The following is a 19,950-nucleotide window of genomic DNA, read 5'->3' on the forward strand; positions in this document are numbered from 1 at the left end:
ATACACTTTGATGCTGTAAATTCTGATCAGAGAGGAGTAGCTTTTTCCTGTTTCATGTGTTTGGAATGGTAATGATAAATTCTCTTTACTGGTGAAGTTGAGTTTAACAGTTTTAGAAATGGCACTTTTACAAAGTGGACCTCACTCCACACTTACTGCTCAGTGTGCCTGACAGCCTGTCTCAAATACAAGTGTCTGGTGGATGACAGCCACTTTGTGCGTTCACTATAGACAGCCACAACACAGGAAGGATAGGTGTGTTTGAGTACTAAACTATATACATCTGCAATCTGATGGCCTTGCATGGGCAAGATGGAAGGGAGGGGCTAACAACAATAGGCGGTGTCCTGTTCCTGTACAAAGGACTGATTAACCTACATAGATAGCCTGGCAGACACTACTGGGTTGAAAGGGATACTTGTGCACTTCAGAGAGCTGCTATGAAGTCACCCCCCACACCAAAGGCACTTTTGTTTATATGTACTGGGTATATGCCTCCCCAAATCAGATGCATCTGGATCTTGTGCTGAACGTCTCTCAAAAGGACTGGTGTGTGGCTTACTGTAGACTTGGAAGGCCTGCTTTTCTATTGTGTTGCCCTACTGCCTTATGCCCTCTGACTCTGCTGAAGGAGAGCTGGAATCTCCCTTCCCTCCAAGTGACCTCTAAGAGCTTAAGTGTGTAAGTATGGGTAAGGACTACATTTTAAATGAAACATATGAAAAATTAGTGCACATATTACATAAATCCATTTTTTTTTCTAGACTATACACATTCAAAATAATAAATTCTAAATAAGTGGTTATGGTTATTCATCAAGTCTCCAAAGAATACCATATTTAATATGGTTAAGGCACAAAGTGTTATGTATACATTCTCTAATTCTACAGTGAAGGGACTTCAATAATGATATAAAGTATAACACCTTGTTGTTATGGCATTAGGCCACACAGGAAAAATATGCTACATGCACGTTTATGTCATACATTTGTAACGTGTAAATGTGGAGTCAAAATTATTGCACTGCCCCAATCTCCCCTCTGGTGGCAAATCAAGCCATCACATCAAAGATAATAATCTTTTATCAGATGGACAAATCACAATCTGGTAATTTTCATAATCTTTCTTCTGGATTCCTCCAGAAAAATAATGTCATCATAGCAATTGCTTTGCCTATTTACTACTTCTACATCTGCTCTCTTTCTCTTCAATCCCTTTTTCATTTGTGTACGTGTGTCTGCCTTATAGATTACAAACAATAATCTGCAAAGAGCAATTATTACTCAAGGTTTCAAAATGCTTCCAACATCTCCACTCCCTAAGTTTCAAAACCATCTGCCTATAGCAAACAATCCATTACCTATTGCTTCTCGAGCATCTTTTGCTTCTAACCCTTTCAAATCTCTCTTTAAGTCAGTAAAGGTCTTAATGTATTTCTTCAAGTCCTGACTTTCATCTAGAACATAGGTACTACTTTGTTGAACTTTTAACATCCGACAGGCTATCTCTCTACAAAAAAAAATCAACCTCTCATATTTCTAAATACAGTCTCACCTCGTTTTCCACAATTTATAAGACATGATTAATTCACTATTCTAACTACAATCTTATTTTATGTATGTGCATGGTGACATTTCTGCTTGAAGACATTTGCGTATGGGAGACATCTGGCAGTGGATTGTTCTGAGACTTATTTTGTTTTTAGTTAGTTATTTTCCTTGTGGTTAGGTAAGCAGACTAGGATTTCCTAATATAAGTATAAGCAGAAGTCCAAAGGCATGAATAGGGGCAGTCAGTCACAATGAATTCACCCTGGCTCAGGTGCCTTTATGATTTGCTCTGTGCCATTGATGTTGTGGCACTTCTATTCGTGTGCCCATAATGTTGTGTGTGACTGCGTGCCATATGAATGCTAACAACTTTGACGTCACAGGATTGTGCTTACTTATTCTATTCTTCCAAAAATCCAACCAATGTATTATCTTTAGCTCTACTCTCATGAATGGCATCTCTTTAGTTTCTTCTCTCACTTCACAAACTAAATGGGAAAATGATGAGTTTAATATTCTGTTTCTTTGCCAGTCTATTATTTGTGCCTTCTGCCACATTATGAACTATACTTCTGATGTAGGGTCATTCCTTCTAAATGCCTTAATTAGTTTGACTCATAGATTACACCGAGTCATAAACTTCATCCGTCTAGTCCACATTTTCACTCTATAAACAATTAATTATATTATAATACCTTCAGTGTAGAACAACTAATAGCGGTGCTGGAGGGTCTGACCATATATGATAAATTTGCACACTTTGAAAAAATTACTTAGTAGATGGTTATATTGAATATCTGGAATGGATAAGGCCCTCTACGAACAACGTTGGGCATCCTCTTTAAGGTCTCACCTACAGGCGAAATAATTGTCTATTGTTGACAATCTATTTATTGTCTACCAATAATATAGATGCAGGCCTTTGGTCAGCTCATGATTGGATGTCTCACTTGTCCACCTCAGTTTGCTGTTTCCTGCACCTTATTCAGTGGCCTAAGTGGCTTTCCTCTATATTGCGTTTGTCCCACCCCGAGGCATAGCTTCTTTACCATCACTTTCAGTGGCTGACTTGTATCCTTGCACTTCAGATGTGGGATTACTTTTTATTTTGGTTTCAGCACTTTATGGGAGTGCAACACTTACCTCCCTCTCTCACATCAGTTCACTGAAATCTGCTCTCCCTAGACACCTAAGTCAGTCAATGCTTGTCCATTGATTGCTCCACCCCTTGCCACTACCTTTTCTAATTATTGTTTCAGATTTGAATGTGCGAGAACTCAGCAGATTCCCATGGCTGTGGGCTGCCTTCTTCCGATCTTCTGATCTTTTTACCAGTTTCCCCCATCACCCGTAATTTTAATGACGTTTATTGAATTCAAATTCAAAAATGATAGTCATCGTATCAGATTGGCAAGATGCAAGTCGTTGTGTCAAGATGTACAAACACAGGCTGACTAGGCGGTCTTCATGGAATGATGGAAAAATGATTTTCATTATTCCAAGATGGCTGTCGAGTAGGTTGTGACAAACGAGCAACCCTCTTGTAATTTAAATTTAAATTTTAATTTACCATTGACAGCCATTTTAAAATGGTGAATTAAACAAAAACTATTACAGAGTTTACTTGTGTGTCTCCTATATCCATTTAGGAGAACAGCAAAGGTGTGCTTTTTTTCCTATCAGAGTTCTATTGCTTCTAAAATTGCACAAGTGTTTTTGTTAGGCAAAAATCCCATCAAAGAAGCAAGACTAGAGGGCACTGTGTTATGTTGATCTTTCTTTAGATAAACAAATGTAAAGTATACAGATTCTTCAGACTAAGGGCCATGACTAACCCGAGTCCCCCTTATAACTTTCTTGTCTCTTAATCAGTGGGATGAAGAGTAATCCTTTGTTGTTGCAATGTTCAAAACAAGCACTGTCAAAGCCAATAGCTGCGGCTTGTATTTTGAGTCCTGGTTAAATCATTAAAAAAAGCTGTCTGCAGTCGAAAACACAAAACAAAAACAATTGCAGTCTAGATACATTGCAGCTACAAAATAAACAATTTAAAGTATGATGGATTAGACTGCTTTTGAGACTCACAGATGTCTGTTGCCAGGGAATGGGGAGCAAGGCAACCTTAAAATAGCATGGAGGGGCAGCAAAATGGACCACAGAGGGCAGACTGGAGGTGCAGAGTTAGCAAGCTGACCTCCGAGAGCAGCAAGGTGGGGCAGGAAAAGCCCAACAGATCACAAGGGACAGGAAAGAGGGGGCAGGGCAGCACATGGGCCACAGAGGTTAGGCCAGAGTGTCAGGAGCAGAAAGCTAGTCTCAGAGAGCAGCACAAAGTGTAAGAGGCAGCACACCGACCATTGATGGTAGTTTGGTGCGGTATGGGCAGCAAATTGACCTCTTAGGGTAGCAGGAAGTGGCTGGGGCAACACAACAGACAATGGAGGGCAGACGGGAGGGGGCAGAGGCATTACACATACCACAAAGGATAGGCCAGGGGGCAGGGGTAGCAAGTTGTCTACAGAGGGCAGTTGTGAGGGGCAGAAGCAGCACAACAGATCACATAGGGCAGGTGGAATGGGGTACGGTTCAGCACATGAATGACGTTGGGTAGGCAGTGTCAGTGGCAACATAATGGACTGCAGAGGGCAGTCATTTGGGTTAGTCACCAGACTACAAATGGTACATGAGAGGGGCATGGCCAGAAAACTTACCTCACAGGGCAACAAGTAGTACGAGCACAACATACCATGTAGAGGAGGATAGAGGGGATAGGGAAGCACCTGCACCTCAGAGAGCAGGCTGGGGAACAGGGAGAGTAGCCTGATTTCAGAGGTCAGCAGGTAGGGGCATAGGCAGCATAGCAGATGATCGTGGAAGAAAGAGGTTGGAAGAGGTGCACATGCACCAGGGCTGTCTGGGGGTGCCATGGAGGGACATGGGCAGCGCAACAGACAACAGAGATAGGCTGTAGGGCTCAGGGCAACAAGTGGACCACTGAGGGTTTTGGCCAGAGAAGCAAATGGGCTCTGAGGGCAGACAGAGAGAGGCAGGACACAACACAGACCATGTAGGTCAGGCCAGAAGGGCAGAGACAACAAGCTAACATTAGCAGGCAGCATGGAGGAGCAGGGCAGCACAGCTGATCATGGGGAAATACATGAGGGGGCAGGAGCAGGACGGGACCTAAGAGGATAGGCTAGAAGACCAGGGTCGGCACAACGGACCGTACCGGGGATTTAGGAGGGGGTAAGGCAGCACATGCACAATGAAGGCCAGGCTGGATGCCAGGGGAAATAGGCTGATCTTGGAGGGCAGCCCGAAGTGTTAGGGGCAAACAGGCTATGGAGGGCAGGCAGAAAGGGGCAGATGCAGTACGTATTCCTCAGAAGGTAGGCTGGATGGTCTTGGGGAGCAAGTACACCCCAGAGGGCAGCACTTTAGGGCACAGTCAGCATAGCAAACTATGGGAGGAAGTATACATACCAAGTAGGGAATACCAGGGGACGAGGAGCAGTATGCTGACCTCAGAGTGAAGTAGGCAGGAACATTGACATCACAGCAGACCACAAAGAGCAGAGAAAGGGGGCCGCGGCAGAATTCACACCATGGAACCAGAGCTGTAAGCTGAACCTCAGAGTAAAGTAGGTTGGGGTTGGGGCAGCAAAATAGACCACAAAGAGAAGGAGGGAGGGGGGGCAGCATTTGCACCATGGAGGGCAGGCCGGGTGGGCAGGAACAGCAATCTGACCTCGGAGGATATCAGGGATGGGCACAAGCATCACAACAATCATAGGAGGGCAGGCCAGGGGGCCAGGAGCAGGAAGATGACCTCAGCAACAAGCAGGGAAGGGCATGAGCAGCACCACAGACCTCAGAGAGCAGAGAGGAGGAGCAGGAGTAGCACACGAAACATGGAGGTCAGGCTGAGATCAGTAACATCAAGCTGCCATTGGAGGTCAGCAAGGAGAGGCATGAGCAGCATAAAATACCATGGAGTGCAGGCATACAGGGACAGGGGCAGAAGACAGATATTGAATGTTAGGCCAGAGGGACATGGACAGAAAGCTTATTTCAAAAGGCAGCCGGATGTCTATGGGGCAGCACAACATACCACTGAGGGAGGCTGGGAAGGAGCAGGAGATGAGAGCCAGAGTGGCATTGGTATCAAGCTTATGTCACACACAGCAGGGTTGGGTAGGTTCAGCACAACAACACTATCCAGCCAAGATTGGAGGCAATAGGGGAAGCACATGGACCATGAAAGGAAGTCCAGGAGTACAAGAGCAGCAAGCTGACCTAGGAGTGAAGTAGGGAGGGGAAGAGGCTGCACAAGAGATCACAGAGAGCAGGAGGGAGGAGGGAAGTGGCAATATAAACACCATGCAGAGCAGGCCAAGATATAGCAAACTGACCTTGGAGGGCAACAGGGATGGGCAAATACAGCACAATGAACCAGGACGGGGAGGTGGGAAGGTGTGGTCCAGCACATGTACCATGAGTGAGAGCTATGTGGTAGAAAAAGCAAGTTGATCCCATGGAAAGCAGAGAGAAGCAGATGCAGCACAAGAGAACATGGAGGACAGGTAGGGGTGACAGCACACACACTATGGAAGGCAGGCCAGAGGGCCAGGGGCAGCAACCTGACCTCAGCAATAAGGAGGAAAGTGCTGGGCAGCACCTCAGACCACAGAGGTTGGCAGGAGGGAGTAGGGCAACACACAGAACACAAAGATTAGCCTCATGGTCCGGGACAGCAAGTTGACCTTGGAGGGCAGCAAGGATGGGCAACACAATAGACCATAGAGGTTAGTCCACTAAAGCAGAGGCAGCAAGTTGACCTCAGAGGACCACCTGGGAGTATCAAGGGCAGCTCAACAGACCACAAAGAGCAGAAGCGATGGGGTAGAGACAGCATACACACAATAGAGTGCAGTCGTGCAGGTCAGTGTCAGCAAGCTGACCTTGAGGGTAGCACGGATGTGCAGGGGCAGCACAACAAAACATAGAGGGCGGGAAGGAGGGAGTAGGGGCATCACACCAGACATGCAGATTTAGCTGAGTCAAGGCCAGCAATGTGTAATTGGAGAGCACGAAGGGCAGGCTAAAGAGGGGCAGTTCAATGGACTACAGAGGTTAGGTCAGAGGAGTTGGGGCGGTAAGCTGACCTTGGAGAACATCTGGGAGTGTTACAGGCAGCACAATGGACCACAGAGAGTTGAAGGGAGGGTCAGGGTCAGCAAGCGGACCTCAAGGCCAGCAGGGATGTGCAGGGGCAGCACAACAAACCATAGAGGGCAGGCAGGAGGGAGTAGGGGCAGCATACAGACCTCGCAGTTTTGACTGAGGGTCAGGGCCAGCAAGCTGTCCTTGAAGTGCACGAAGGGCAGGCTAAGGAGCTGATGACAGAGGACATCTGGGAGTGTCAAGGGCAGCACAATGGACCACAAAGTCCATTGTGAAGGGAAGGACAGGGACAGCATACGCACCATGGAGTGCAGTAATCCGGGCCAGTGGCAGCAAGCTGACCTGGACGGCAGTAGGGATGTACAGAAGCAGCACAACTGACCACAGAGGGGAGGCAGAGGGAATCTGGCAACACACTCACCCTTAAGGGCAGGTTAAGTGGCCTGATAAACAAGCTAAAATCGGGGAGCAGCAGGGAGAGACCGGGGCAGCATAATGGACCACAGAGTGCAGGATGGAGGTGGTAGAGGCAGCACACATACCATGGAGGGCAGGCCAGGGGCAGCAAGCTGACATCAGTGGGAAGCAGGAATAATCAGTTGTAGCACATTGGACCATTGAGGACAGGCAGGAGGGGTAGTGGCAACATACAGAACATGGAGGTTAGGCTAGGGGCCAGCAGCAGCAAGCTGACCTTGGAGGGGAGCAAGGTGGGGCTGGGGCAGCACAACCTACCTGGAAGAGCAGGTGTAAGCAGGGCGGCACAGGCACCACAAAGGTCAGGCTGAGGGGACAGGGACAGCTAGCTGACCTCAGGCAGCAGGTCGGAAGGGTAGGGGCAGCAAAATGGACTCTAGAGGATATGCCGGCCAACACATGGAACACGGATATTAGGCCGGTAGACAGGGCAGCAAACTGATTTTGAAAGAAACCAAGGAGGGGCAGGGGCAGCACAATGGACAATGGAGTGCATGTAGGAGGGGGCATGAGCAACACAACAGACCACAGAGGACAGGAGTGAGTGAGCAGGGACAGGACATGAATCAAGGAGGACATGCCAGAGCCAGGGGCAGCAAGTTTACCTCAGGAAGGAGGCAGGGAGGGGCAGGTGCATTACAATAAGCCATGTATTGAATGAGGGATTGGCAGCAACAGCACACCAACCACAGATGGCAGGCTGGGGTGGAAGGTGAGATAGGGGAATCACAACAGACCATGGAGGTAAGCCAAGCAGGAGTACTGCCTCCTTTTTCCTGACCTCCATAGTGTGTTTTGCTGCCTATGCACATCCCTTCTGCCCACTGTAGTCAGCTGGCTGCCCCTATCCTGCTGTGAACATTGTGCTGCCTCTGCCTCTAGAGGGCAGATTGAAGGAGGCAGGGGCAGAACACAGAACATAGAGATTTGGCCAGAGAGAAAGGACATCAGCCTGACCTCGAAGTAAAGCCATGAGGGGCAGGGACTGTAAAGCTAACCAAAGAACATGCAGGTGGGATCATGGACAGCACCTGAACCACAGAGAGTGGGCCAGGGTGCCAGGGGCCACAGCCTAGCCTCAAAGGGCAGCATCTAGAGGAAGGGGTACATAAACAGACCACAGAGGTCAGCAGGGAGCTAGGCAGTATCATCTAATCACCCATACACTACACTTGTACTCATCCATTCACTGAGGCACTGCCCATGCACTCATCCATTCACCCACCCACTACCCATGCACTGGTTCATTCACTCAGCTATTATCCATGCTCTCATCCGTTCACTCAGGCACTACCCTTGCACTCATCCATTCACTGAGGCACTACCCATGTACTCCTTCATTCATTCAGGCACTACCCTTCTACTCATCCATTAACCCAGGCCCTACCCTTGCACTCTTGCATTCACAGAGGCACTACTCATGCGCTCATCCATTCACTTAGGCACTTTCCATGCACTCATCCATTCACAGAGGTGCTGCCCATGTACTCATCCAACCACCCACACACTACTCATGTACTCACCAAATCTTGCAGGCACTATGCATTCATTCACCCAATCACCCAGGCACTATCTATGCACTCACCCAATCACCCAGCCACTACCCTTACACTGATACAATTACTGAGGCACTACCTTGCACTCATCCAATCGCTCAGGTGTTACCCTTTCACTCATTCATTTAATCTGGTATTACCAATGCACTGATTTATTCAATTGCCCATTACCCATGGACTAATTTATTCACCCAGGTAATAACCATGCAGATATGCACACATGCAATCAATCAGGCACTACTCGTACATCCTTTCAATCACCCTGGCACTACACTTGCACTCATCTATTCACTCAGGCAGTATGCATGCGGTCATCCATTCACCCAGGCACTACCCATACACTCATCAAATGATCCAGGCACTAACCGTGCACTCATTCATTCACTCTGGCATTATCTATGGAGTCATCTATTCACCCAGGCACTATGCATGAACACATCCAATCACCCAGACAGTACCCTTCCACTCATCCATTCAATCAGGCACTATGCATGCATTCATCCATTCCCTCAGGCACTCATGCATATACACAGGCCCTAACCATGCACATATCAAATGACTCAGCCAGAACCCATGCACTCATCTATATACTCAGGCACTATCCAGGCACTCATCCATTCACTCAGGCACTACCCATGGCCACATCCAATCACTCAGCAACTACACTTGCACCCATCTGTTCACTCAGGCTCTATGCATGCACTCATCCATTTACTCAGGTACTACCCATGCACTCATCCAATCACCCAGGCACTAATCATGCACTCATCTATTCACAGAGCACTTCCCATGCATACACCCAATCACCCAGGCCCTACCCTTCTACTCATCCATTCACATAGCCAATACCCATGCACTCATCTATTCACCCAGGCATTATCCATGCACTTATCAAATCACTCAGACAATACCGTTCCACTTTTCCATTCACTCAGGCAATACATATGCACTCATCCATTTAGCCATGCACTACCCATGCACACATGCAATCACCCAATCACTATATTTGCACACATGTAATCACTCAGGCACTACTTATGCACTCATAGATTTACTCAGGCACCACTGCAGCACTCATTGTAACATTCATGCACCAGTTGTGCACTCATTCAATTACCAATACACCAGTCATACAGTTATTCCAACATATATACATACCTTATATTTTTTAACTGTAAAAGGTGTTTCCAACAGGAATTCTTTAAGGCTTTTGTGAAGTTGTCATTTTTGTTGTTCTTTTTTATAATAAAAAAAATGCCAACTGGAACAGCAGGAATTGAAGAAAAGAGCACTGAAAAAAGTGCAAAACAAAACATGTGAAAGAGGAAGAAATTGTTTGCAGCATTGTGAATCGCTGTAAGAGACTACTCACCAGCACTAATGACAACACTACAGTCCATGCAGTATGTGGTAATTCTTGACATCCCTAGAGCCATATATGTTGCATTACTCTGAACTTTAGAGGGGAGTTTTTGATCAGGAATTTTTGCTGCTGCCACTGAAGTAGATAGTTGTCTAGCTTCACTCTGCTTGATCACCAGTTGGGGAGGTTTTTTATGATGGGTTTTTAGATAGTATAACATGACATTGTCCCACATGAATATTTCTTGTTGGTTCCTCTAGAAAGGGTCTTCTTGCAGATTGTGCATTGCACAAGTTTGGCAGCTGGTTTTTATTCACCTGATGGGAATATAAAAGAATCCCATGCCACACTGGCTCTCTTTTGTAGAGGTTCCTCTTCTTCCACATCTTCTTCAGTGTCTTCCTCCTCCACCTCCTATTCCAGCTGTGGTTCTTGCTGACCCCAATCTCCTTGCTGTGTTGCCATTTCTGATATAAAAAAAGACCAAAACGTTTTCAGAGCAAAATGAATCCGCCTTCTCAGAATGAAGTTTTATAAAAGAAGATTCAAGAAGGAGAAGTGGGGGTGTACTTTCTATTGATTTTGTTGTAAATTATATTATCCGATAGTATTCTTGCTTTTCCGGTCATGTGTTATTTGCGGTGACCGAAATAGTCGCGGTTACCGCGGTGAAGCGGAAATGCGAAATATATACTTTCAATAGTACAATAGTGAACAGCTATACTAAACTTGTTCACAATACCTCTACATATATTTTTCGGAGTTGTTGAAAAAGACGCGGGATCCACGATTACCGGCCTCTTTGGGACTTCCGCTGTCTTCACAACAACGGTAAAAACTGTATGGAGGTGATTATTCTGTAAACTCACAAAAAAGATATATGAGTTTGAGAGATACACTAATAAGGCTCTACTGTTAAATATACAGTAGAATAAGTCTATATGTATGTTTTACACTTTGTATAAACCAACGCTCTTTGCGACTATCGATGTCATAGCGATGATTTCGGTAGTTGCGATACTTCTTCTTTTTTTGTTGAAAAGATGGCTTTCTGCTAAATTAATCCTAGAAAGAAAAGTTAGTGGAATATTGTACTAAATATTTACAGTTAAACTCTATTTACAAAATGTCCTTAGTGTATTTTTCCCTAGAAGAAATACATTTGCTGTTGACAGAATCTCCACTGTAAATGCAACAATGTTCTGCATGACTTACAAATTTGTTAAAAATAAAACCAGTTATTAATGTATTTTCTGATAAAGACATATGAAATAAAAAAAAATGGTGGTGTATTATATAAATATAAGACACAATATCCAATTATAGAATAGAAAGAAAGTACGGAAATCTTACAGGTTCACTGACAAAAAAATGGACATTACAGATAAGAAATAGAATTTAAAAACCATAATATTGAAGAAACCAAAGGATACAGGAACGCTATGTTTAACAATTAGCATTTAAAAAACTAAACTCTAGATGTTAAACCAGAGAAATTCAGCAGTTATAGTTAGATGAGCTAACTATAACTCGCGCCCCTGCAATGCACTGCTTATTTTCTCACATATTGCATCACCCATGACATCTCAAATGACACCACTGATGAAATCACTGATGACATAATTCACAACATTACGAATGCACCTACTCACACTCCCAGAGAACCTTTCATACACCCACTCCCACAAAATCATTCACTAACCAATTCACAGACCCATACCAGTGCTTACACCTCTACGCACTGATTCAGAGATCTACACACAAATCCACTCATTCACCGATATATCCACTCATGCACCCTCTCACTCACTAATACAGCCACTGACACATCCACTCACACACCCATACAGCCATTCACGCACTGAGTCAGTCACTAATAGAGCTACTCACACACCTATTCACTCACCCATTAAGTCAATTACTTAGTCAATGACTCACCCATATACTTACACACACATATCCACTTACTCATACAGATACTAACACATAATCAGTCACCTATAAAATCACTGACACAAGCACATACTCACCCATACAGCCACTCACAGTCACTCAAATAGCCCACCACTCACCTCTGCAGTCTTTCACATACCAAGTTACTCACCAATATACCACTAACAAATCTGCTTACCCACACAGCCATACACTCACTCATTCATGCATACAGCCCCTCAAACACACTCACTAACCCATACAGCCACTGACTCACCCACTCACTCTTCTATACACACAGTCACACACCCCCACACCCACCCAACAGGTACTCACATAACCAATCAATCACCCATACAGCCACTCATGTACCCACTCACACACCCATATAGCCAGTTATACATCAATTACCAGACTGATACTAACAATCACACAACCAGTCACTCACCCATACATTCATTGAGACACATAATCACTCACCGATGCAGTCAGTCACGCACCCACTGAATCTTCCAAACATTTTAAAAACACTCACAGTCACTAGATGATGTCATCAGGAATGTCATTTGACATGTCAAGAGTAATGTCACCGACCATGTCATGAGTGATACCTTGTGTGAGGTCATAAGCAGTGCATTGTGGGGTGCTAGTTATAGTTAGTTTAGCAAACTATAACTGCTGAATTTCTCTGGATTTTGTAGGAGTGAAATTTGAGCATAACTATAATGTCCCTATATCCTTTGTTTTTTCAGTGAATTTCAACGGTAGGAAGTTATAGTTAGGATGTAGTTTCCATAGGAAGAACATTTTTTCATCTGCCAATAACTTTGGCGTTGTCTTACGAATCCTCGCAAAATTTTCAAAACTTATATGCCAGTCACTTCAGCTGCTGGCTTGAAAGTTTTGCCGTGATCTGTCAAATAGGGGCTGATTGAAATAGGGTTCCCAAAATGCTTTTTCTCCATGTTAATTTCGATGGGAAACTAAAGACACAGCTACATCCAAACTCATGAACGGAATTACACCAAAACTGGCAAAAAGGTAGAGCTTGGTCCAGAAAGCGACCTCTTTGTCAAATGCTGTAACTCTGTTCAGTAATTCCTGAGAAATGTAAAAATTACTCAGATATACAGCTGAGGCCGCAGTGGATACGTGACCCCTCCTGGTCCGGTGAATGACATCTGAATTGCTGCCAACACTTCAAACCAAGTGTTGGCAGCCATGTTGTAAGTCGGTCGTACCAAGTTACAAGAAAAATGATTTTACAAAAAGGAAAAGGAGGCAGGGTGGAAACACCCTGACACCCTAGGCCTCGGGACACTCCAGGACCCAATTTTCTTTACAAAAAACCCTCAAATTTGGTGGCAGTCGCATTTGATTTGTGATTCATGCTGAAACTGGAAAAAAAACATTAGGTGCAGGGTTCTGCACTACATTTAATTTAGGCCCACAGGTGGGCCAGGTGCTGGAGCAATTAAAAATAATAATGGGGGCTCACCCAGGCCCCCCGCAGACCTGAGACTTCAACTGCACCGGGCTGAACACAAAGAAAATACAGGGGGTGCTAAACGGACCCCCCATAGCCACCGCACCCAGCCACCTCCCTGGGGCTAACTCACACAATTGCGGGGGGCTCATGGCCCTCCCGAGCCCCAGGGACCACCAACTCCCTGTGTCAACTCTATACCTAACTGCATATGGGGGCTGTATGGCCACCGCAGCCCTAGGGACCACCAACTCCCTGGGGCTTAATTGATGCCATTCGCCAGGGCTGGCTCCAGCAATGTTCTAGGGTGCCCACCCGGGACATTGCAGTTTGTCACGTCATGAGTGATGTCACTGACCATGTCATGAGTGATGGAACATGTGAGGTCATAAGGTGTGCATTGCGGGGCGGAAGTTATACTTAGCTCACCTAACTATAACTGCTGAATTTACCTGGTTTTGTATGAGTGAAATCTAACCCTAACTGTAAGATCCATGTAACCATTGTCTTTCTCAGTGAGTGTATGTATGAATATGTGTATATATCTATATATACATATATATATATCTATATATATAGATATATATATAGAACAAAAAATATAATTTTGTAAATAGATTATAAATATGAAAAAACGAAAGAATGATGATACCCTATGATTTAGAAATGAGTTTTAGTGAGCAATTTAAAGATAATGCTGCATTGGATTGTTTACTTTACAGGCATGGCAGATATAATGTGTATACAATAACCTGCATTTTTGTTATAGTTGAAACAGAAAAACAACTTAAGATAGTAATTAGTATTAAAAAATATAAACATGCAATAAGAACACCTTAAAAAGTTATGTGCTGATGTCAAGCCACATATTGTGTGATATATATGGATGTATAAATAATTGCTGCTCCTTTAAATGGTGGAGGGGGAACTCAGGGCACTCTAGCTGTGTGCCCAGTTGAATACTTCAGCTGAAATACATAGGCTTTTTGTCGTTCTGCATTTTATTTATGCACTTGGAAGTGTGAAATATAAAACAATACATTACATTAATCTGGAAAGAAACACAACAACTTTTGCTGTTCTTCCTGCCTTCCCTATTGGATCGTTAATGTGGAGGATTCTTGGGAGTTGGTGTTGGAAATGTTCATACATTTTTTAGTGTGGTGGTCAGACCGCATAGAACGTGTACCTGGATGCGAGGTGGCAGCAATTTCCGGAAAGTGTAACAAATATGGTTGTGTAGCTTTTCTCACCTCTGGCTGATGTAAATGAAACAAAAAAGAATTACGTGAGTCAGTAAGCAATCATAGCGGTGCATGTGGGAACGTCTGACTGCCCCTCGGAGGGGGGATAGTCGAGTATTGACCAGCACGCAGTCTGCTGGTTTGCTTAAACCTAACTTGTATGGAAAATTTCAAACGCCTTTTTACCAACCATCTGTCCAGTCTCCTGCATTACTGGGATAATGGAGAATATGATTGGATTAAAGTAAATACCCAGTTTGGTAATGCAGTTGATTTGGAGCAAACTTGACAAGGTGGTGGGATTGATCAAAAATGTACTGAAAAGATTACTTCCAAGTCTTTAACTTGTGGGTGATTACAGTAATTAGCAGCAGCAAGAATATTTTATAAAATTGGTGATCAATATAGTTACGGCATAGACCTTAATGTCAGAATCAACTATGTTGGACAGATGGAGCAAACGAGAACAGCTGCTAATAGAATTATTTGGGGCATGTGAAAGAGGCAGCTTGGTGCCCGGGGGGGTGATGACACAGATACAAACATAAACACACATCGAAAGTCATAAACAGCTTTTAAAGGAATTGGAACAAGCATGAACAATGGAGATAAATAAATGGTGGGAAAGTGCTACTCTCAAGAAATTTATTGAATGTGGTGGGATTATGAGAGGTTTAAGTATTTTTTTCCTCCCAAAAATGAGTGATATGGACTATGAGTTACTACATCAATGGCAGACAGGCACTTCGGAGTGCTCAATGAAATTGATCGACAATAATATTCATGCAGAATGCAGACTTTCAGTAGCAATGGAAAAGGTCAAAGATTTAGAAAAGCCCTTAAAGAAATTTCAAGAAACAAAGAGGGAAAGAAGTGCCATGGGGGAACTTGAAAAGAGAATAGACAAACATGAAAGAGAGTTACAATTGAAGAAAATTAAACATTCAACTGGAATAGAGTGGATTATGCCACAGGAAGGATTTACATGTTTGCCAGATGGCACAATGCAAATTTAAATAGGCAAATGATGGACCACATACAAGAAAAAAACAAGACCCCCATTGAGTGTTGAAAGCTCTGAGGTGAGCTTGTGTGATGACAGGCCCATATATATGTGGTCAAAATGTATTTTTCAGGAGAAATGCACCTGTTAGGCATGACAACTCGTGGGAGAGGCAGAGGAGTCCCCACAGGAGAAAAACAGAAGGGACAAGGCGTAGACAGAAGAGGCATAGAAAAAGTTAGCAAAGGAGGAAAGAAATAAGCCAAAAGAACATCTCAAGATATTAAGATGATTTAGTCATTAATTTAGTAAGGGCTATGGTGGATTTATATAAATTGTGTAGGAAATGAAAACTAAAAACAATATTTTGCAACAAAACAATTTACAAGGTAATCTAGCTCTCCACAGACTCTAATAACATTAACATCAAAAGACATGGTGCCTATGAGAGAATTGTCTAGCAAGGAATCAGAATCCGAGACTCACCAAGAGAAACTAATGTGAAAGTACTATTGACTCAGTGACTCGCCCGTGCAGCCAATAATGCCCTGACTTCGTCGGCCCTGCTTGCTCCTTTCTCCTGCGGGATCACTGGCAGGTTCCCTCACTGCAGAGCAGCTCATCCAGAAGACAACCTGCTATTCTCTCCCCATTGCCTTAACAGTTCCGGCCGGGGGGGGGGGGCGTGTTGTGCACCTCATGCACGAAAACCACCTTTTGTCAGCAATACGCGGAGCTCCAAATCGAGAGGTGTGACAGAATGCGGAGCTGACGTCCGCCACATATGAGACACCAATCCCGCTTCTGTTTCAAAAACGGGTCTGACACATGCTTTGGTTGCTGCGCAGCAAGGTTTATTCCCACCAATTAGCACAACAAAATAACGTGTTGTCCTCAATTACAGCACCTGGCACACACGTTTCGGCGGTGGCCTTCCTCAATGCCACTGTTATGCTGGATCGCCCAAAAATTCAGTTTTCGCTGGGTATTGTTTAAATAACAAAGAACGGAGTCCCATTGGATTGTAGGTGTTTCCATAGAGAGAGGACAGGGACAGAGAGGACAGCTGCATTGACCTCTGTGAGCAAGTTTCTTTCTCTATGTTCTTTGTTATTGACACTCTCTCTTAGTGCGTTCATTATGCACCTTCACCGTAAGGGTCTACAATCTCTTATAGAGAGAACGTTTGTGTGCAGATATGCAGCAGCATTGAAACATCCATTACATCCTACCCTCTAAAAGTGCAAAAAATGGTGCAGGTGCATAACATCACACATTTTGTCTGCCTTCCCAGCTTTTATGAAAAGAAGTCATAGTCAACATTTTGAATAGCATCAAATAGCACTAATATCAGTGATTAGCACTTACTTCACAATAACACCTATTTCACATTCATCACATGCACAAGAACCCTTGATATCGCTTGTCATTCAATAATCTCCTTTCTTAAGAGAAAGAACGCTTTTGCTCGTCAAGTTTCTTATTGATTTAACTTTTTTATGTGATCACAGAATAGTCATTAGCACAATCTTTAATGTCCAGATCAAGTGTCAAAACACTCCTATAGTTATGAAATATTTGGGACAATTTCCCAATATATCTTGAAAATATATACATAAACGTGTGTCCGTTTTATGCACTAATGTAGCATTAAGGAGCTCATCCCTCCTACAGCCCCTAGCCCTGTACCAAGCAGATGCCCATGTACCAAGAGACTATCCTCTCTCATTGAGCCTTTTGTGCATTCTCTAGGTTTCATATTTACACACTGAGAAAATTGAAACCATTCATTCCCGCAATGGACTTCAAACAGGGGGTTCAATCCCTAGTAATTCCCAGAGTTGACTATGGGAGCGTCGCTCTCTGTGGTCTCCCCAAGGCAACGACCGCCCCTCTCAGAGCATCAATCAATACAGCCGCCAGACTCGTTACAGGCACTAAAAGAAACTGCCACATCTACCCTGACCTACATGCCCTAAACTGGCTACCTTTTGCGGCCAGGATCCAGTTAAAAATCGCCTGTATGACTCATAAGGCACTACACCACAAAACCCCTAGGTACCTAGCCGAAAAACTGGTATTATCAGGTGGTAACAGATCTACCAGGAGTTCTAACAAGCTTTTACTGAAACCGCAACGTTTCTCCAAGAAAAAAACGTACAATCGTACCTTCTCAGGAATGGCCCCCAGGATATGGAATGCCCTACCCCCAGAAACGAGACTCAATCCATCTACGGCTTTTTTCAAAAAAGAAGTGAAATCGATTCTCATGTCCAAATTCACTTGAACTATAGCTATTTGCCTTTCTATGTATTATGTACCTTGTATACACATAACACTGTATTTAAATGTACACATTTTTTCCTATGTCTGATATGTGAAGCGCTCTGATACCCGCAAGGGTCTTGTTCGCGCTATACAAAACCGTCTAAATAAAAATAAAAATAAATAAATAGAGTTCTCGATTCTAAACAGTGATAGTTTGGCGTGAGGGGATAAATCTACCTAAATGGCATACTGCATACTAATTTCAGAGGACGATAGCTAAACACATTGTAGTAACGTCTAGTGTGTAGTTCGAGATTCAGTCTGAATAATTTCAAATCCGAAAATAGCATTCTAGTAAAACTGTAGGGCCTACTCACACAGATGCATTCGGTAACAAAAGTAAGTTTATTAATGAATGTAACTATTTTATGCCTTTCAGGAATTCTGAAAGTGATTCCTGGCAGGTGTGAATCCATGCGCAGAGAAGCAGATCTTTGCTAGATTTTTGTCACGAGTGCAGAGATCTCCACAGCCGTAAATGAGAGTAATTCGACAGCATTTTTTGTTGTAATAATTTGGGGAGGAACATTATCATTGTTAGTCAGACTTGGAGGTCCCTTTGCTGTTCCTGTGAGCTCTGAATCCTTAAAAGTTTTGATTTTGCAGTTTTACTTTCCCTAGTTTTAATCCGTGCAGTAATTTACTTTTGCACCGAAACAGGCTTTAAATAATTTATGATGATGGTGCATGCCAAAAATGAGTTTCGAGCTGTTTCATGTTGTCTGTCAGCCCAATCTTTAGCACAATACTTCAAAGAGCAGAGCCTACCGTCTCCCCCTTGATTACTGAAAAATCTGAAACTGAAGCAATCTTAAATGCTTTGTAGATAATTATCCTAATTTACTCTGACTAAATAACAATGCTGCAGGTGGCAAAGCTACTGTCAGAAGATGAAGAACCCACGCGCAGTTCAAATACACTCAATTCGTAAGGTTCTTAATACAGAATTGTCATGCAAGGCATTGTATAATTATACACTTCATGTTTTCCATTTCGTGTGTAGGACAAGTTAGGAACACAATAGTATACCTGACACTCACTGAAGTAAATTCAGTACCGGTGCGTAGCAGCTACATGGATGATGATTTGTACGCATATTTATAGGTACGCCATGGACAGCTGTTTTCCTTTGGAGGGAGAATCACACAGAAGATGTTATAGGTCAGCCCAAGGTCATGGTCAGTGATACCATGCAGGGGCCTTTTTTCAGTTAGTTGATCAATTCAATCACCCGCATTTACATGCATGAAGTGAATCTCCATATTGCGCATAGTAAAAAAGCATTAGTGAGTATATTTAATTTGAACCACAGAATTGAAAAATGGAGGCAGATCTAAATTCATTGACATTCACGGCAAGAAAAGGGTAGGATGTTACACTATGAACTAACACAATTAAAACCTTCAAATGAATATAACAGACACCTCCAAACACGGTGTAATCAAGTCGCTACATTAACTATAACTCGGCACTTTACTTCATATTACATCACTTATACCATATAAGATTATAGCATTCTCAACAACATTTATGACAACTCAGATGATAGCATTTGTGAGAACACTGTGCAGAGTGGAGTGCTGAGTTATAGTTAATGTACTCTAGCTAGTGAGTTGACAACACTGTGAACGGAGGTGCACAAATTATAGTAACTTTTGTGTAGTTTAAGTTGGTTTTATATACAATTTTTTTCAAAATTTCTCAAATATAGCCTTATACTTAGCCTTAGAAATAATAACATTCCTCTGCAAATTATTACAAGTTATGCTGGAAACGGAAGTTACAACGCAGACTTAATCACGTGTGCCATTTCAACGCAAGAGGACC

The sequence above is a fragment of the Triturus cristatus genome, chromosome 3_1 (assembly GCF_964204655.1).
Source record: "Triturus cristatus chromosome 3_1, aTriCri1.1, whole genome shotgun sequence".
Classification (NCBI taxonomy): Eukaryota; Metazoa; Chordata; class Amphibia; order Caudata; family Salamandridae; genus Triturus; species Triturus cristatus.